General features: G+C 39.8%; 37 non-coding genes across 37 annotated transcripts; all 37 read right to left on the bottom strand.

The window, feature by feature from the left end:
• Nucleotides 1–228: 228 nt before the first annotated feature.
• On the bottom strand, nt 229–311 carry TRNAL-UAA (transfer RNA leucine (anticodon UAA)). Its single transcript has one exon. It is a non-coding gene; the product is annotated as a tRNA-Leu (tRNA).
• A 141-nt stretch (nt 312–452) lies between these two features.
• On the bottom strand, nt 453–535 carry TRNAL-UAA (transfer RNA leucine (anticodon UAA)). The gene has a single exon. It is a non-coding gene; the product is annotated as a tRNA-Leu (tRNA).
• Nucleotides 536–676: 141 nt separating this feature from the next.
• TRNAL-UAA (transfer RNA leucine (anticodon UAA)) lies at nt 677–759 on the bottom strand. The gene has a single exon. It is a non-coding gene; the product is annotated as a tRNA-Leu (tRNA).
• Nucleotides 760–900: 141 nt separating this feature from the next.
• TRNAL-UAA (transfer RNA leucine (anticodon UAA)) lies at nt 901–983 on the bottom strand. The gene has a single exon. It is a non-coding gene; the product is annotated as a tRNA-Leu (tRNA).
• A 141-nt stretch (nt 984–1,124) lies between these two features.
• Nucleotides 1,125–1,207, bottom strand: TRNAL-UAA (transfer RNA leucine (anticodon UAA)). The gene has a single exon. It is a non-coding gene; the product is annotated as a tRNA-Leu (tRNA).
• A 1,083-nt stretch (nt 1,208–2,290) lies between these two features.
• On the bottom strand, nt 2,291–2,373 carry TRNAL-UAA (transfer RNA leucine (anticodon UAA)). Its single transcript has one exon. It is a non-coding gene; the product is annotated as a tRNA-Leu (tRNA).
• Nucleotides 2,374–2,514: 141 nt separating this feature from the next.
• TRNAL-UAA (transfer RNA leucine (anticodon UAA)) lies at nt 2,515–2,597 on the bottom strand. Its single transcript has one exon. It is a non-coding gene; the product is annotated as a tRNA-Leu (tRNA).
• A 141-nt stretch (nt 2,598–2,738) lies between these two features.
• Nucleotides 2,739–2,821, bottom strand: TRNAL-UAA (transfer RNA leucine (anticodon UAA)). Its single transcript has one exon. It is a non-coding gene; the product is annotated as a tRNA-Leu (tRNA).
• A 141-nt stretch (nt 2,822–2,962) lies between these two features.
• On the bottom strand, nt 2,963–3,045 carry TRNAL-UAA (transfer RNA leucine (anticodon UAA)). The gene has a single exon. It is a non-coding gene; the product is annotated as a tRNA-Leu (tRNA).
• A 141-nt stretch (nt 3,046–3,186) lies between these two features.
• TRNAL-UAA (transfer RNA leucine (anticodon UAA)) lies at nt 3,187–3,269 on the bottom strand. The gene has a single exon. It is a non-coding gene; the product is annotated as a tRNA-Leu (tRNA).
• Nucleotides 3,270–4,343: 1,074 nt separating this feature from the next.
• On the bottom strand, nt 4,344–4,426 carry TRNAL-UAA (transfer RNA leucine (anticodon UAA)). Its single transcript has one exon. It is a non-coding gene; the product is annotated as a tRNA-Leu (tRNA).
• A 141-nt stretch (nt 4,427–4,567) lies between these two features.
• TRNAL-UAA (transfer RNA leucine (anticodon UAA)) lies at nt 4,568–4,650 on the bottom strand. Its single transcript has one exon. It is a non-coding gene; the product is annotated as a tRNA-Leu (tRNA).
• A 141-nt stretch (nt 4,651–4,791) lies between these two features.
• On the bottom strand, nt 4,792–4,874 carry TRNAL-UAA (transfer RNA leucine (anticodon UAA)). The gene has a single exon. It is a non-coding gene; the product is annotated as a tRNA-Leu (tRNA).
• Nucleotides 4,875–5,015: 141 nt separating this feature from the next.
• Nucleotides 5,016–5,098, bottom strand: TRNAL-UAA (transfer RNA leucine (anticodon UAA)). Its single transcript has one exon. It is a non-coding gene; the product is annotated as a tRNA-Leu (tRNA).
• A 1,083-nt stretch (nt 5,099–6,181) lies between these two features.
• Nucleotides 6,182–6,264, bottom strand: TRNAL-UAA (transfer RNA leucine (anticodon UAA)). The gene has a single exon. It is a non-coding gene; the product is annotated as a tRNA-Leu (tRNA).
• A 141-nt stretch (nt 6,265–6,405) lies between these two features.
• On the bottom strand, nt 6,406–6,488 carry TRNAL-UAA (transfer RNA leucine (anticodon UAA)). Its single transcript has one exon. It is a non-coding gene; the product is annotated as a tRNA-Leu (tRNA).
• A 141-nt stretch (nt 6,489–6,629) lies between these two features.
• TRNAL-UAA (transfer RNA leucine (anticodon UAA)) lies at nt 6,630–6,712 on the bottom strand. The gene has a single exon. It is a non-coding gene; the product is annotated as a tRNA-Leu (tRNA).
• Nucleotides 6,713–6,853: 141 nt separating this feature from the next.
• Nucleotides 6,854–6,936, bottom strand: TRNAL-UAA (transfer RNA leucine (anticodon UAA)). Its single transcript has one exon. It is a non-coding gene; the product is annotated as a tRNA-Leu (tRNA).
• Nucleotides 6,937–8,016: 1,080 nt separating this feature from the next.
• TRNAL-UAA (transfer RNA leucine (anticodon UAA)) lies at nt 8,017–8,099 on the bottom strand. Its single transcript has one exon. It is a non-coding gene; the product is annotated as a tRNA-Leu (tRNA).
• A 141-nt stretch (nt 8,100–8,240) lies between these two features.
• Nucleotides 8,241–8,323, bottom strand: TRNAL-UAA (transfer RNA leucine (anticodon UAA)). Its single transcript has one exon. It is a non-coding gene; the product is annotated as a tRNA-Leu (tRNA).
• A 141-nt stretch (nt 8,324–8,464) lies between these two features.
• On the bottom strand, nt 8,465–8,547 carry TRNAL-UAA (transfer RNA leucine (anticodon UAA)). The gene has a single exon. It is a non-coding gene; the product is annotated as a tRNA-Leu (tRNA).
• A 141-nt stretch (nt 8,548–8,688) lies between these two features.
• On the bottom strand, nt 8,689–8,771 carry TRNAL-UAA (transfer RNA leucine (anticodon UAA)). Its single transcript has one exon. It is a non-coding gene; the product is annotated as a tRNA-Leu (tRNA).
• A 1,081-nt stretch (nt 8,772–9,852) lies between these two features.
• On the bottom strand, nt 9,853–9,935 carry TRNAL-UAA (transfer RNA leucine (anticodon UAA)). Its single transcript has one exon. It is a non-coding gene; the product is annotated as a tRNA-Leu (tRNA).
• A 141-nt stretch (nt 9,936–10,076) lies between these two features.
• Nucleotides 10,077–10,159, bottom strand: TRNAL-UAA (transfer RNA leucine (anticodon UAA)). Its single transcript has one exon. It is a non-coding gene; the product is annotated as a tRNA-Leu (tRNA).
• A 141-nt stretch (nt 10,160–10,300) lies between these two features.
• TRNAL-UAA (transfer RNA leucine (anticodon UAA)) lies at nt 10,301–10,383 on the bottom strand. Its single transcript has one exon. It is a non-coding gene; the product is annotated as a tRNA-Leu (tRNA).
• A 141-nt stretch (nt 10,384–10,524) lies between these two features.
• On the bottom strand, nt 10,525–10,607 carry TRNAL-UAA (transfer RNA leucine (anticodon UAA)). The gene has a single exon. It is a non-coding gene; the product is annotated as a tRNA-Leu (tRNA).
• Nucleotides 10,608–11,688: 1,081 nt separating this feature from the next.
• On the bottom strand, nt 11,689–11,771 carry TRNAL-UAA (transfer RNA leucine (anticodon UAA)). Its single transcript has one exon. It is a non-coding gene; the product is annotated as a tRNA-Leu (tRNA).
• Nucleotides 11,772–11,912: 141 nt separating this feature from the next.
• On the bottom strand, nt 11,913–11,995 carry TRNAL-UAA (transfer RNA leucine (anticodon UAA)). The gene has a single exon. It is a non-coding gene; the product is annotated as a tRNA-Leu (tRNA).
• Nucleotides 11,996–12,136: 141 nt separating this feature from the next.
• Nucleotides 12,137–12,219, bottom strand: TRNAL-UAA (transfer RNA leucine (anticodon UAA)). Its single transcript has one exon. It is a non-coding gene; the product is annotated as a tRNA-Leu (tRNA).
• A 141-nt stretch (nt 12,220–12,360) lies between these two features.
• On the bottom strand, nt 12,361–12,443 carry TRNAL-UAA (transfer RNA leucine (anticodon UAA)). Its single transcript has one exon. It is a non-coding gene; the product is annotated as a tRNA-Leu (tRNA).
• A 1,080-nt stretch (nt 12,444–13,523) lies between these two features.
• Nucleotides 13,524–13,606, bottom strand: TRNAL-UAA (transfer RNA leucine (anticodon UAA)). The gene has a single exon. It is a non-coding gene; the product is annotated as a tRNA-Leu (tRNA).
• Nucleotides 13,607–13,747: 141 nt separating this feature from the next.
• TRNAL-UAA (transfer RNA leucine (anticodon UAA)) lies at nt 13,748–13,830 on the bottom strand. The gene has a single exon. It is a non-coding gene; the product is annotated as a tRNA-Leu (tRNA).
• Nucleotides 13,831–13,971: 141 nt separating this feature from the next.
• On the bottom strand, nt 13,972–14,054 carry TRNAL-UAA (transfer RNA leucine (anticodon UAA)). Its single transcript has one exon. It is a non-coding gene; the product is annotated as a tRNA-Leu (tRNA).
• Nucleotides 14,055–14,195: 141 nt separating this feature from the next.
• TRNAL-UAA (transfer RNA leucine (anticodon UAA)) lies at nt 14,196–14,278 on the bottom strand. The gene has a single exon. It is a non-coding gene; the product is annotated as a tRNA-Leu (tRNA).
• Nucleotides 14,279–15,358: 1,080 nt separating this feature from the next.
• Nucleotides 15,359–15,442, bottom strand: TRNAL-UAA (transfer RNA leucine (anticodon UAA)). The gene has a single exon. It is a non-coding gene; the product is annotated as a tRNA-Leu (tRNA).
• A 141-nt stretch (nt 15,443–15,583) lies between these two features.
• Nucleotides 15,584–15,666, bottom strand: TRNAL-UAA (transfer RNA leucine (anticodon UAA)). Its single transcript has one exon. It is a non-coding gene; the product is annotated as a tRNA-Leu (tRNA).
• Nucleotides 15,667–15,807: 141 nt separating this feature from the next.
• TRNAL-UAA (transfer RNA leucine (anticodon UAA)) lies at nt 15,808–15,890 on the bottom strand. The gene has a single exon. It is a non-coding gene; the product is annotated as a tRNA-Leu (tRNA).
• Nucleotides 15,891–16,949: the final 1,059 nt, after the last annotated feature.

Here is a 16,949-nt window from a genome sequence, read left to right as displayed (position 1 = left end):
AATCTTCTACATCTCTGCGGCGGCACAATCACACTAATTTGGGAAAACTTCCACTAGGATTTCTTTTCTTTTGGTGAAGCTGCCGAAACTGCTTGGAATAATTGGGCGTTCTGACACTACATCTTGTCATGGAACATTGGTGATGAGGACACAGAAAGACTGTGTTACCTTAGAAGAAGATCTTGCTCCATTTAGAGAGTATTTCAAGAAGTCTGAAGTTAAAACTCATACCAGGAGTGGGGTTCTAACCCACGCGGATACATATCCATTGGATCTTAAGCCCAACGCCTTAACCACTCGGCCATCCTGGTGCGGCAGTTTGCTGAATGGGTGTGCCGACAAGCGGGTTACAGAAAGTGCGATTTTGTTCCAAAGATTTTGCTGAATACTTGCTAATACAACAAAGTCGATTTTGAGACACTCTCATCATTGCCATTTGAAACAAAAAGTATTACCAGGAGTGGGGTTTGAACCCACGCGGACATATATCCATTGGATCTTAAGTCCAACGCCTTAACCACTCGGCCATCCTGGTGCAATGTTTTGCTGGATGGGTGTGCCAACAAGCGGTTTACAGAAAGTGCGATTTTGTTCCAAAGTTTTTGCTGAATACATTCTAATACAACAAAGTTGATTGTGAGACATTTTCATCAGTGCCATTTGAAACAAAAAGCGTTACCAGGAGTGGGGTTTGAACCCACGCGGATATATATCCATTGGTTCTTAAGTCCAACGCCTTAACCACTCGGCCATCCTGGTGCAATGTTTTGCTGGATGGGTGTGCCAACAAGCGGTTTACAGAAATTGCGATTTTGTTCCAAAGATTTTGCTGAATACATGCTAATACAACAAAGTTGATTGTGAGACATTCTCATCAGTGCCATTTGAAACAAAAAGCGTTACCAGGAGTGGGGTTTGAACCCACGCGGATATATATCCATTGGATCTTAAGTCCAACGCCTTAACCACTCGGCCATCCTGGTGCAACGTTTTGCTGGATGGGTGTGCCAACAAGCGGTTTACAGAAAGTGCGATTTTGTTCCAAAGTTTTTGCTGAATACATTCTAATACAACAAAATTGATTGTGAGACATTCTCATCAGTGCCATTTGAAACAAAAAGCGTTACCAGGAGTGGGGTTTGAACCCACGCGGATATATATCCATTGGATCTTAAGTCCAACGCCTTAACCACTCGGCCATCCTGGTGGGATGCCAAAAAAAAAATTGTTGCTCAGAATTGACATTTAATGCAAACGCAGCTCTAATTTTTTTTCTAAGTTTAGACTAGTGAAATTCGTTTTTTGATAGTCATTGTACAAAAGAAGTAGATCAGGCACCACATCAATTATAGCATTCACTTAAATTTCATGCAATAGTCTTGCATATTTTGCATATACAGTTTCAGAATTATTGCTAGTCAGATAGTGTACACTTAGGCAGGTAGACTGAGAATGCATTAGATGCTGAATGATAAATCGAGTGAATCTTTATCCTGTCCAGTCTAAGTTGATACCACCTTTTAATTGGCCTAATTTGGGTCAACATTTTGCAACAGAACATTGGCCCATTTAAATTACGTCTCCTTTTCTGAAAAACCACGTGTCTACAAACTTGAAAACATTTTGAAATCCAACTAGATGCGACAATTTCCGTCAGTTATCGAACACAATGGAACCTCTCCAAAAGACTCTGGGGCATATTTGCTAATACTGCCTAATAGTAAAACATTGCAAACTTAGATGAGATCGTTTAAAACTGTCCCGGATTTATCAAACTGTCTAAAGCTGAATGATGAATTTGGAAAATCTTTAGAGTGTCTAGTCTAAGTTTACACCACCTATTTTTGCTCCAAAATTGTGCAGCAATGTTATGGTATATTGGGATGTATCTTAGGCCAAGCCCCTTTTCTATCAAGCCAAGCCCTCTTTTTCCTAAGCCATGCCCAACCTTTTCCAATTTTAATATATCCTGGTGGGTTCAAATCCCACTCTTGCTAATTTTACTTCTTTCAATAGGCAATGATAAAAGTGTTTCAGAATCTACGTAAGTGCATTAATACAGAATCTTCTACATCTCTGCGGCGGCACAATCACACTAATTTGGGAAAACTTCCGCTAGGATTTCTTTTCTTTTGGTGAAGCTGCCGAAACTGCTTGGAATAATTGGGTGTTCTGACACTACATCTTGTCATGGAACATTGGTGATGAGGACACAGAAAGACTGTGTTACCTTAGAAGAAGATCTTGCTCCATTTAGAGAGTATTTCAAGAAGTCTGAAGTTAAAACTCATACCAAGAGTGGGGTTCAAACCCACGAGGATATATATTCATTGGATCTTAAGCCCAACGCCTTAACCACTCGGCCATCCTGGTGCGGCAGTTTGCTGAATGGGTGTGCCGACAAGCGGGTTACAGAAAGTGCGATTTTGTTCCAAAGATTTTGCTGAATACTTGCTAATACAACAAAGTCGATTTTGAGACACTCTCATCATTGCCATTTGAAACAAAAAGTATTACCAGGAGTGGGGTTTGAACCCACACAGATATATATCCATTGGATCTTAAGTCCAACGCCTTAACCACTCGGCCATCCTGGTGCAACATTTTGCTGGATGGGTGTGCCAACAAGCGGTTTACAGAAAGTGCGATTTTGTTCCAAAGTTTTTGCTGAATACATGCTAATACAACAAAGTTGATTGTGAGACATTCTCATCAGTGCCATTTGAAACAAAAAGCGTTACCAGGAGTGGGGTTTGAACCCACGCAGATATATAACCATTGGATCTTAAGTCCAACACCTTGACCTCTCGGTCATCCTAGTGCAACGTTTTGCTGGATGGGTGTGCCAACAAGCGGTTTACAGAAAGTGCGATTTTGTTCCAAAGTTTTTGCTGAATACATTCTAATACAACAAAGTTGATTGTGAGACATTCTCATCAGTGCCATTTGAAACAAAAAGCGTTACCAGGAGTGGGGTTTGAACCCACGCGGATATATATCCATTGGATCTTAAGTCCAACGCCTTAACCACTCGGCCATCCTGGTGCAAGGTTTTGCTGCATGGGTGTGCCAACAAGCGGTTTTCAGAAAGTGCGATTTTGTTCCAAAGTTTTTGCTGAATACATGCTAATACAACAAAGTTGATTGTGAGACATTCTCATCAGTGCCATTTGAAACAAAAAGCGTTACCAGGAGTGGGGTTTGAACCCACGCGGATATATATCCATTGGATCTTAAGTCCAACGCCTTAACCACTCGGCCATCCTGGTGGGATGCCAAAAAAAAAATTGTTGCTCAGAATTGACATTTAATGCAAACGCAGCACTAATTTTTTTTCTAAGTTTAGACTAGTGAAATTCGTTTTTTGATAGTCATTGTACAAAAGAAGTAGATCAGGCACCACATCAATTATAGCATTCACTTAAATTTCATGCAATAGTCTTGCATATTTTGCATATACAGTTACAGAATTATTGCTAGTCAGACAGTGTACACTTAGGCAGGTAGACTGAGAATGCACTAGATGCTGAATGATAAATCTAGTGAATCTTTATACTGTCCAGTCTAAGTTGATACCACCTTTTAATTGGCCTAATTTGGGTCAACATGTTGCAACAGAACATTGGCCCATTTAAATTACGTCTCCTTTTCTGAAAAACCACGTGTCTACAAACTTGAAAACATTTTGAAATCCAACTAGATGCGACAATTTCCGTCAGTTATCGAACACAATGGAACCTCTCCAAAAGACTCTGGGGCATATTTGCTAATACTGCCTAATAGTAAAACATTGCAAACTTAGATGAGATCGTTTAAAACTGTCCCGGATTTATCAAACTGTCTAAAGCTGAATGATGAATTTGGAAAATCTTTAGGGTGTCTAGTCTAAGTTTACACCACCTATTTTTGCTCCAAAATTGTGCAGCAATGTTATGGTATATTGGGATGTATCTTAGGCCAAGCCCCTTTTCTATCAAGCCAAGCCCTCTTTTTCCTAAGCCATGCCCAACCTTTTCCAATTTTAATATATCCTGGTGGGTTCAAATCCCACTCTAGCTAATTTTACTTCTTTCAATAGGCAATGATAAAAGTGTTTCAGAATCTACGTAAGTGCATTAATACAGAATCTTCTACATCTCTGCGGCGGCACAATCACACTAATTTGGGAAAACTTCCGCTAGGATTTCTTTTCTTTTGGTGAAGCTGCCTGGAATAATTGGGCGTTCTGACACTACATCTTGTCATGGAACATTGGTGATGAGGACACAGAAAGACTGTGTTACCTTAGAAGAAGATCTTGCTCCATTTAGAGAGTATTTCAAGAAGTCTGAAGTTAAAACTCATACCAGGGGTGGGGTTCGAACCCACGCGGATACATATCCATTGGATCTTAAGCCCAACGCCTTAACCACTCGGCCATCCTGGTGCAGCAGTGTGCTGAATGGGTGTGCCGACAAGCGGGTTACAGAAAGTGCGATTTTGTTCCAAAGATTTTGCTGAATACTTGCTAATACAACAAAGTCGATTTTGAGACACTCTCATCATTGCCATTTGAAACAAAAAGTATTACCAGGAGTGGGGTTTGAACCCACGCGGACATATATCCATTGGATCTTAAGTCCAACGCCTTAACCACTCGGCCATCCTGGTGCAACGTTTTGCTGGATGGGTGTGCCAACAAGCGGTTTACAGAAAGTGCGATTTTGTTCCAAAGTTTTTGCTGAATACATGCTAATACAACAAAGTTGATTGTGAGACATTCTCATCAGTGCCATTTGAAACAAAAAGCGTTACAAGGAGTGGGGTTTGAACCCACGCGGATATATATCCATTGGATCTTAAGTCCAACGCCTTAACCACTCGGCCATCCTGGTGCAAAATTTTGCTGGATGGGTGTGCCAACAAGCGGTTTACAGAAAGTGCGATTTTGTTCCAAAGTTTTTGCTGAATACATTCTAATACAACAAAGTTGATTGTGAGACATTCTCATCAGTGCCATTTGAAACAAAAAGCGTTACCAGGAGTGGGGTTTGAACCCACGCGGATATATATCCATTGGATCTTAAGTCCAACGCCTTAACCACTCGGCCATCCTGGTGGGATGCCAAAAAAAAAATTGTTGCTCAGAATTGACATTTAATGCAAACGCAGCTCTAATTTTTTTTCTAAGTTTAGACTAGTGAAATTCGTTTTTTGATAGTCATTGTACAAAAGAAGTAGATCAGGCACCACATCAATTATAGCATTCACTTAAATTTCATGCAATAGTCTTGCATATTTTGCATATACAGTTTCAGAATTATTGCTAGTCAGACAGTGTACACTTAGGCAGGTAGACTGAGAATGCACTAGATGCTGAATGATAAATCTAGTGAATCTTTATACTGTCCAGTCTAAGTTGATACCACCTTTTAATTGGCCTAATTTGGGTCAACATGTTGCAACAGAACATTGGCCCATTTAAATTACATCTCCTTTTCTGAAAAACCACGTGTCTACAAACATGAAAACATTTTGAAATCCAACTAGATGCGACAATTTCCGTCAGTTATCGAACACAATGGAACCTCTCCAAAAGACTCTGGGGCATATTTGCTAATACTGCCTAATAGTAAAACATTGCAAACTTAGATGAGATCGTTTAAAACTGTCCCGGATTTATCAAACTGTCTAAAGCTGAATGATGAATTTGGAAAATCTTTAGAGTGTCTAGTCTAAGTTTACACCACCTATTTTTGCTCCAAAATTGTGCAGCAATGTTATGGTATATTGGGATGTATCTTAGGCCAAGCCCCTTTTCTATCAAGCCAAGCCCTCTTTTTCCTAAGCCATGCCCAACCTTTTCCAATTTTAATATATCCTGGTGGGTTCAAATCCCACTCTAGCTAATTTTACTTCTTTCAATAGGCAATGATAAAAGTGTTTCAGAATCTACGTAAGTGCATTAATACAGAATCTTCTACATCTCTGCGGCGGCACAATCACACTAATTTGGGAAAACTTCCGCTAGGATTTCTTTTCTTTTGGTGAAGCTGCCGAAACTGCTTGGAATAATTGGGCGTTCTGACACTACATCTTGTCATGGAACATTGGTGATGAGGACACAGAAAGACTGTGTTACCTTAGAAGAAGATCTTGCTCCATTTAGAGAGTATTTCAAGAAGTCTGAAGTTAAAACTCATACCAGGAGTGGGGTTCGAACCCACGCGGATACATATCCATTGGATCTTAAGCCCAACGCCTTAACCACTCGGCCATCCTGGTGCGGCAGTTTGCTGAATGGGTGTGCCGACAAGCGGGTTACAGAAAGTGCGATTTTGTTCCAAAGATTTTGCTGAATACTTGCTAATACAACAAAGTCGATTTTGAGACACTCTCATCATTGCCATTTGAAACAAAAAGTATTACCAGGAGTGGGGTTTGAACCCACGCGGACATATATCCATTGGATCTTAAGTCCAACGCCTTAACCACTCGGCCATCCTGGTGCAAGGTTTTGCTGGATGGGTGTGCCAACAAGCGGTTTACAGAAAGTGCGATTTTGTTCCAAAGTTTTTGCTGAATACATGCTAATACAACAAAGTTGATTGTGAGACATTCTCATCAGTGCCATTTGAAACAAAAAGCGTTACCAGGAGTGGGGTTTGAACCCATGCGGATATATATCCATTGGATCTTAAGTCCAATGCCTTAACCACTCGGCCATCCTGGTGCAACATTTTGCTGGATGGGTGTGCCAACAAGCAGTTTACAGAAAGTGCGATTTTGTTCCAAAGTTTTTGCTGAATACATTCTAATACAACAAAGTTGATTGTGAGACATTCTCATCAGTGCCATTTGAAACAAAAAGCATTACCAGGAGTGGGGTTTGAACCCACGCGGATATATATCTATTGGATCTTAAGTCCAACGGCTTAACCACTCGGCCATCCTGGTGGGATGCAAAAAATATTGTTGCTCAGAATTGACATTTAATGCAAATGCAGCTCTAATTTTTTTACTAAGTTTAGACTAGTGAAATTCGTTTTTTGATAGTCATTGTACAAAAGAAGTAGATCAGGCACCACATCAATTATAGCATTCACTTAAATTTCATGCAATAGTCTTGCATATTTTGCATATACAGTTTCAGAATTATTGCTAGTCAGACAGTGTACACTTAGGCAGGTAGACTGAAAATGCACTAGATGCTGAATGATAAATCTAGTGAATCTTTATACTGTCCAGTCTAAGTTGATACCACCTTTTAATTGGCCTAATTTGGGTCAACATTTTGCAACAGAACATTGGCCCATTTAAATTACGTCTCCTTTTCTGAAAAACCACGTGTCTACAAACTTGAAAACATTTTGAAATCCAACTAGATGCGACAATTTCCGTCAGTTATCGAACACAATGGAACCTCTCCAAAAGACTCTGGGGCATATTTGCTAATACTGCCTAATAGTAAAACATTGCAAACTTAGATGAGATCGTTTAAAACTGTCCCGGATTTATCAAACTGTCTAAAGCTGAATGATGAATTTGGAAAATCTTTAGAGTGTCTAGTCTAAGTTTACACCACCTATTTTTGCTCCAAAATTGTGCAGCAATGTTATGGTATATTGGGATGTATCTTAGGCCAAGCCCCTTTTCTATCAAGCCAAGCCCTCTTTTTCCTAAGCCATGCCCAACCTTTTCCAATTTTAATATATCCTGGTGGGTTCAAATCCCACTCTTGCTAATTTTACTTCTTTCAATAGGCAATGATAAAAGTGTTTCAGAATCTACGTAAGTGCATTAATACAGAATCTTCTACATCTCTGCGGCAGCACAATCACACTAATTTGGGAAAACTTCCGCTAGGATTTCTTTTCTTTTGGTGAAGCTGCCGAAACTGCTTGGAATAATTGGGCGTTCTGACACTACATCTTGTCATGGAACATTGGTGATGAGGACACAGAAAGACTGTGTTACCTTAGAAGAAGATCTTGCTCCATTTAGAGAGTATTTCAAGAAGTCTGAAGTTAAAACTCATACCAGGAGTGGAGTTCGAACCCACGCGGATACATATCCATTGGATCTTAAGCCCAACGCCTTAACCACTCGGCCATCCTGGTGCGGCAGTTTGCTGAATGGGTGTGCCGACAAGCGGGTTACAGAAAGTGTGATTTTGTTCCAAAGATTTTGCTGAATACTTGCTAATACAACAAAGTCGATTTTGAGACACTCTCATCATTGCCATTTGAAACAAAAAGTATAACCAGGAGTGGGGTTTGAACCCACGCGGATATATATCCATTGGATCTTAAGTCCAACGCCTTAACCACTCGGCCATCCTGGTGCAACGTTTTGCTGGATGGGTGTGCCAACAAGCGGTTTACAGAAAGTGCGATTTTGTTCCAAAGTTTTTGCTGAATACATGCTAATACAACAAAGTTGATTGTGAGACATTCTCATCAGTGCCATTTGAAACAAAAAGCGTTACCAGGAGTGGGGTTTGAACCCACGCGGATATATATCCATTGGATCTTAAGTCCAACGCCTTAACCACTCGGCCATCCTGGTGCAACGTTTTGCTGGATGGGTGTGCCAACAAGCGGTTTACAGAAAGTGCGATTTTGTTCCAAAGTTTTTGCTGAATACATTCTAATACAACAAAGTTGATTGTGAGACATTCTCATCAGTGCCATTTGAAACAAAAAGCGTTACCAGGAGTGGGGTTTGAACCCACGCGGATATATATCCATTGGATCTTAAGTCCAACGCCTTAACCACTCGGCCATCCTGGTGGGATGCCGAAAAAAATTGTTGCTCAGAATTGACATTTAATGCAAACGCAGCTCTAATTTTTTTTCTAAGTTTAGACTAGTGAAATTCGTTTTTTGATAGTCATTGTACAAAAGAAGTAGATCAGGCACCACATCAATTATAGCATTCACTTAAATTTCATGCAATAGTCTTACATATTTTGCATATACAGTTTCAGAATTATTGCTAGTCAGACAGTGTACACTTAGGCAGGTAGACTGAGAATGCATTAGATGCTGAGTGATAAATCTAGTGAATCTTTATACTGTCCAGTCTAAGTTGATACCACCTTTTAATTGGCCTAATTTGGGTCAACATTTTGCAACAGAACATTGGCCCATTTAAATTACGTCTCCTTTTCTGAAAAACCACGTGTCTACAAACTTGAAAACATTTTGAAATCCAACTAGATGCGACAATTTCCGTCAGTTATCGAACACAATGGAACCTCTCCAAAAGACTCTGGGGCATATTTGCTAATACTGCCTAATAGTAAAACATTGCAAACTTAGATGAGATCGTTTAAAACTGTCCCGGATTTATCAAACTGTCTAAAGCTGAATGATGAATTTGGAAAATCTTTAGAGTGTCTAGTCTAAGTTTACACCACCTATTTTTGCTCCAAAATTGTGCAGCAATGTTATGGTATATTGGGATGTATCTTAGGCCAAGCCCCTTTTCTATCAAGCCAAGCCCTCTTTTTCCTAAGCCATGCCCAACCTTTTCCAATTTTAATATATCCTGGTGGGTTCAAATCCCACTCTTGCTAATTTTACTTCTTTCAATAGGCAATGATAAAAGTGTTTCAGAATCTACGTAAGTGCATTAATACAGAATCTTCTACATCTCTGCGGCAGCACAATCACACTAATTTGGGAAAACTTCCGCTAGGATTTCTTTTCTTTTGGTGAAGCTGCCGAAACTGCTTGGAATAATTGGGCGTTCTGACACTACATCTTGTCATGGAACATTGGTGATGAGGACACAGAAAGACTGTGTTACCTTAGAAGAAGATCTTGCTCCATTTAGAGAGTATTTCAAGAAGTCTGAAGTTAAAACTCATACCAGGAGTGGGGTTCGAACCCACGCAGATACATATCCATTGGATCTTAAGCCCAACGCCTTAACCACTCGGCCATCCTGGTGCGGCAGTTTGCTGAATGGGTGTGCCGACAAGCGGGTTACAGAAAGTGCGATTTTGTTCCAAAGATTTTGCTGAATACTTGCTAATACAACAAAGTCGATTTTGAGACACTCTCATCATTGCCATTTGAAACAAAAAGTATTACCAGGAGTGGGGTTTGAACCCACGCGGACATATATCCATTAGATCTTAAGTCCAACGCCTTAACCACTCGGCCATCCTGGTGCAAGGTTTTGCTGCATGGGTGTGCCAACAAGCGGTTTTCAGAAAGTGCGATTTTGTTCCAAAGTTTTTGCTGAATACATGCTAATACAACAAAGTTGATTGTGAGACATTCTCATCAGTGCCATTTGAAACAAAAAGCGTTACCAGGAGTGGGGTTTGAACCCACGCGGATATATATCCATTGGATCTTAAGTCCAATGCCTTAACCACTCGGCCATCCTGGTGCAACGTTTAGCTGGATGGGTGTGCCAACAAGCGGTTTACAGAAAGTGCGATTTTGTTCCAAAGTTTTTGCTGAATACATTCTAATACAACAAAGTTGATTGTGAGACATTCTCATCAGTGCCATTTGAAACAAAAAGCATTACCAGGAGTGGGGTTTGAACCCACGCGGATATATATCTATTGGATCTTAAGTCCAACACCTTAACCACTAGGCCATCCTGGTGGGATGCAAAAAATATTGTTGCTCAGAATTGACATTTAATGCAAATGCAGCTCTAATTGTTTTTTCTAAGTTTAGACTAGTGAAATTCGTTTTTTGATAGTCATTGTACAAAAGAAGTAGATCAGGCATCACATCAATTATAGCATTCACTTAAATTTCATGCAATAGTCTTGCATATTTTGCATATACAGTTTCAGAATTATTGCTAGTCAGACAGTGTACACTTAGGCAGGTAGACTGAAAATGCACTAGATGCTGAATGATAAATCTAGTGAATCTTTATACTGTCCAGTCTAAGTTGATACCACCTTTTAATTGGCCTAATTTTGGTCAACATTTTGCAACAGAACATTGGCCCATTTAAATTACGTCTCCTTTTCTGAAAAACCACGTGTCTACAAACTTGAAAACATTTTGAAATCCAACTAGATGCGACAATTTCCGTCAGTTATCGAACACAATGGAACCTCTCCAAAAGACTCTGGGGCATATTTGCTAATACTGCCTAATAGTAAAACATTGCAAACTTAGATGAGATCGTTTAAAACTGTCCCGGATTTATCAAACTGTCTAAAGCTGAATGATGAATTTGGAAAATCTTTAGAGTGTCTAGTCTAAGTTTACACCACCTATTTTTGCTCCAAAATTGTGCAGCAATGTTATGGTATATTGGGATGTATCTTAGGCCAAGCCCCTTTTCTATCAAGCCAAGCCCTCTTTTTCCTAAGCCATGCCCAACCTTTTCCAATTTTAATATATCCTGGTGGGTTCAAATCCCACTCTAGCTAATTTTACTTCTTTCAATAGGCAATGATAAAAGTGTTTCAGAATCTACGTAAGTGCATTAATACAGAATCTTCTACATCTCTGCGGCGGCACAATCACACTAATTTGGGAAAACTTCCGCTAGGATTTCTTTTCTTTTGGTGAAGCTGCCGAAACTGCTTGGAATAATTGGGCGTTCTGACACTACATCTTGTCATGGAACATTGGTGATGAGGACACAGAAAGACTGTGTTACCTTAGAAGAAGATCTTGCTCCATTTAGAGAGTATTTCAAGAAGTCTGAAGTTAAAACTCATACCAGGAGTGGGGTTCGAACCCACGCGGATACATATCCATTGGATCTTAAGCCCAACGCCTTAACCACTCGGCCATCCTGGTGCGGCAGTTTGCTGAATGGGTGTGCCGACAAGCGGGTTACAGAAAGTGCGATTTTGTTCCAAAGATTTTGCTGAATACTTGCTAATACAACAAAGTCGATTTTGAGACACTCTCATCATTGCCATTTGAAACAAAAAGTATTACCAGGAGTGGGGTTTGAACCCACGCGGACATATATCCATTGGATCTTAAGTCCAACGCCTTAACCACTCGGCCATCCTGGTGCAAGGTTTTGCTGGATGGGTGTGCCAACAAGCGGTTTACAGAAAGTGCGATTTTGTTCCAAAGTTTTTGCTGAATACATGCTAATACAACAAAGTTGATTGTGAGACATTCTCATCAGTGCCATTTGAAACAAAAAGCGTTACCAGGAGTGGGGTTTGAACCCATGCGGATATATATCCATTGGATCTTAAGTCCAATGCCTTAACCACTCGGCCATCCTGGTGCAACATTTTGCTGGATGGGTGTGCCAACAAGCAGTTTACAGAAAGTGCGATTTTGTTCCAAAGTTTTTGCTGAATACATTCTAATACAACAAAGTTGATTGTGAGACATTCTCATCAGTGCCATTTGAAACAAAAAGCATTACCAGGAGTGGGGTTTGAACCCACGCGGATATATATCTATTGGATCTTAAGTCCAACGGCTTAACCACTCGGCCATCCTGGTGGGATGCAAAAAATATTGTTGCTCAGAATTGACATTTAATGCAAATGCAGCTCTAATTTTTTTACTAAGTTTAGACTAGTGAAATTCGTTTTTTGATAGTCATTGTACAAAAGAAGTAGATCAGGCACCACATCAATTATAGCATTCACTTAAATTTCATGCAATAGTCTTGCATATTTTGCATATACAGTTTCAGAATTATTGCTAGTCAGACAGTGTACACTTAGGCAGGTAGACTGAAAATGCACTAGATGCTGAATGATAAATCTAGTGAATCTTTATACTGTCCAGTCTAAGTTGATACCACCTTTTAATTGGCCTAATTTGGGTCAACATTTTGCAACAGAACATTGGCCCATTTAAATTACGTCTCCTTTTCTGAAAAACCACGTGTCTACAAACTTGAAAACATTTTGAAATCCAACTAGATGCGACAATTTCCGTCAGTTATCGAACACAATGGAACCTCTCCAAAAGACTCTGGGGCATATTTGCTAATACTGCCTAATAGTAAAACATTGCAAACTTAGATGAGATCGTTTAAAACTGTCCCGGATTTATCAAACTGTCTAAAGCTGAATGATGAATTTGGAAAATCTTTAGAGTGTCTAGTCTAAGTTTACACCACCTATTTTTGCTCCAAAATTGTGCAGCAATGTTATGGTATATTGGGATGTATCTTAGGCCAAGCCCCTTTTCTATCAAGCCAAGCCCTCTTTTTCCTAAGCCATGCCCAACCTTTTCCAATTTTAATATATCCTGGTGGGTTCAAATCCCACTCTTGCTAATTTTACTTCTTTCAATAGGCAATGATAAAAGTGTTTCAGAATCTACGTAAGTGCATTAATACAGAATCTTCTACATCTCTGCGGCAGCACAATCACACTAATTTGGGAAAACTTCCGCTAGGATTTCTTTTCTTTTGGTGAAGCTGCCGAAACTGCTTGGAATAATTGGGCGTTCTGACACTACATCTTGTCATGGAACATTGGTGATGAGGACACAGAAAGACTGTGTTACCTTAGAAGAAGATCTTGCTCCATTTAGAGAGTATTTCAAGAAGTCTGAAGTTAAAACTCATACCAGGAGTGGGGTTCGAACCCACGCAGATACATATCCATTGGATCTTAAGCCCAACGCCTTAACCACTCGGCCATCCTGGTGCGGCAGTTTGCTGAATGGGTGTGCCGACAAGCGGGTTACAGAAAGTGCGATTTTGTTCCAAAGATTTTGCTGAATACTTGCTAATACAACAAAGTCGATTTTGAGACACTCTCATCATTGCCATTTGAAACAAAAAGTATTACCAGGAGTGGGGTTTGAACCCACGCGGACATATATCCATTAGATCTTAAGTCCAACGCCTTAACCACTCGGCCATCCTGGTGCAAGGTTTTGCTGCATGGGTGTGCCAACAAGCGGTTTTCAGAAAGTGCGATTTTGTTCCAAAGTTTTTGCTGAATACATGCTAATACAACAAAGTTGATTGTGAGACATTCTCATCAGTGCCATTTGAAACAAAAAGCGTTACCAGGAGTGGGGTTTGAACCCACGCGGATATATATCCATTGGATCTTAAGTCCAATGCCTTAACCACTCGGCCATCCTGGTGCAACGTTTAGCTGGATGGGTGTGCCAACAAGCGGTTTACAGAAAGTGCGATTTTGTTCCAAAGTTTTTGCTGAATACATTCTAATACAACAAAGTTGATTGTGAGACATTCTCATCAGTGCCATTTGAAACAAAAAGCATTACCAGGAGTGGGGTTTGAACCCACGCGGATATATATCTATTGGATCTTAAGTCCAACACCTTAACCACTAGGCCATCCTGGTGGGATGCAAAAAATATTGTTGCTCAGAATTGACATTTAATGCAAATGCAGCTCTAATTTTTTTTCTAAGTTTAGACTAGTGAAATTCGTTTTTTGATAGTCATTGTACAAAAGAAGTAGATCAGGCATCACATCAATTATAGCATTCACTTAAATTTCATGCAATAGTCTTGCATATTTTGCATATACAGTTTCAGAATTATTGCTAGTCAGACAGTGTACACTTAGGCAGGTAGACTGAAAATGCACTAGATGCTGAATGATAAATCTAGTGAATCTTTATACTGTCCAGTCTAAGTTGATACCACCTTTTAATTGGCCTAATTTTGGTCAACATTTTGCAACAGAACATTGGCCCATTTAAATTACGTCTCCTTTTCTGAAAAACCACGTGTCTACAAACTTGAAAACATTTTGAAATCCAACTAGATGCGACAATTTCCGTCAGTTATCGAACACAATGGAACCTCTCCAAAAGACTCTGGGGCATATTTGCTAATACTGCCTAATAGTAAAACATTGCAAACTTAGATGAGATCGTTTAAAACTGTCCCGGATTTATCAAACTGTCTAAAGCTGAATGATGAATTTGGAAAATCTTTAGAGTGTCTAGTCTAAGTTTACACCACCTATTTTTGCTCCAAAATTGTGCAGCAATGTTATGGTATATTGGGATGTATCTTAGGCCAAGCCCCTTTTCTATCAAGCCAAGCCCTCTTTTTCCTAAGCCATGCCCAACCTTTTCCAATTTTAATGTATCCTGGTGGGTTCAAATCCCACTCTTGCTAATTTTACTTCTTTCAATAGGCAATGATAAAAGTGTTTCAGAATCTACGTAAGTGCATTAATACAGAATCTTCTACATCTCTGCGGCAGCACAATCACACTAATTTGGGAAAACTTCCGCTAGGATTTCTTTTCTTTTGGTGAAGCTGCCGAAACTGCTTGGAATAATTGGGCGTTCTGACACTACATCTTGTCATGGAACATTGGTGATGAGGACACAGAAAGACTGTGTTACCTTAGAAGAAGATCTTGCTCCATTTAGAGAGTATTTCAAGAAGTCTGAAGTTAAAACTCATACCAGGAGTGGGGTTCGAACCCACGCGGATACATATGCCATTGGATCTTAAGCCCAACGCCTTAACCACTCGGCCATCCTGGTGCGGCAGTTTGCTGAATGGGTGTGCCGACAAGCGGGTTACAGAAAGTGCGATTTTGTTCCAAAGATTTTGCTGAATACTTGCTAATACAACAAAGTCGATTTTGAGACACTCTCATCATTGCCATTTGAAACAAAAAGTATTACCAGGAGTGGGGTTTGAACCCACGCGGACATATATCCATTAGATCTTAAGTTCAACGCCTTAACCACTCGGCCATCCTGGTGCAAGGTTTTGCTGCATGGGTGTGCCAACAAGCGGTTTTCAGAAAGTGCGATTTTGTTCCAAAGTTTTTGCTGAATACATGCTAATACAACAAAGTTGATTGTGAGACATTCTCATCAGTGCCATTTGAAACAAAAAGCGTTACCAGGAGTGGGGTTTGAACCCACGCGGATATATATCCATTGGATCTTAAGTCCAACGCCTTAACCACTCGGCCATCCTGGTGGGATGCCAAAAAAAAAATTGTTGCTCAGAATTGACATTTAATGCAAACGCAGCACTAATTTTTTTTCTAAGTTTAGACTAGTGAAATTCGTTTTTTGATAGTCATTGTACAAAAGAAGTAGATCAGGCACCACATCAATTATAGCATTCACTTAAATTTCATGCAATAGTCTTGCATATTTTGCATATACAGTTACAGAATTATTGCTAGTCAGACAGTGTACACTTAGGCAGGTAGACTGAGAATGCACTAGATGCTGAATGATAAATCTAGTGAATCTTTATACTGTCCAGTCTAAGTTGATACCACCTTTTAATTGGCCTAATTTGGGTCAACATGTTGCAACAGAACATTGGCCCATTTAAATTACGTCTCCTTTTCTGAAAAACCACGTGTCTACAAACTTGAAAACATTTTGAAATCCAACTAGATGCGACAATTTCCGTCAGTTATCGAACACAATGGAACCTCTCCAAAAGACTCTGGGGCATATTTGCTAATACTGCCTAATAGTAAAACATTGCAAACTTAGATGAGATCGTTTAAAACTGTCCCGGATTTATCAAACTGTCTAAAGCTGAATGATGAATTTGGAAAATCTTTAGGGTGTCTAGTCTAAGTTTACACCACCTATTTTTGCTCCAAAATTGTGCAGCAATGTTATGGTATATTGGGATGTATCTTAGGCCAAGCCCCTTTTCTATCAAGCCAAGCCCTCTTTTTCCTAAGCCATGCCCAACCTTTTCCAATTTGAATATATCCTGGTGGGTTCAAATCCCACTCTAGCTAATTTTACTTCTTTCAATAGGCAATGATAAAAGTGTTTCAGAATCTACGTAAGTGCATTAATACAGAATCTTCTACATCTCTGCGGCGGCACAATCACACTAATTTGGGAAAACTTCCGCTAGGATTTCTTTTCTTTTGGTGAAGCTGCCTGGAATAATTGGGCGTTCTGACACTACATCTTGTCATGGAACATTGGTGATGAGGACACAGAAAGACTGTGTTACCTTAGAAGAAGATCTTGCTCCATTTAGAGAGTATTTCAAGAAGTC

The sequence above is a fragment of the Leptodactylus fuscus genome, chromosome 3, assembly GCF_031893055.1.
Source record: "Leptodactylus fuscus isolate aLepFus1 chromosome 3, aLepFus1.hap2, whole genome shotgun sequence".
Lineage (NCBI taxonomy): Eukaryota > Metazoa > Chordata > Amphibia > Anura > Leptodactylidae > Leptodactylus > Leptodactylus fuscus.
This window is presented reverse-complemented; position numbering and strand designations above follow the sequence as displayed.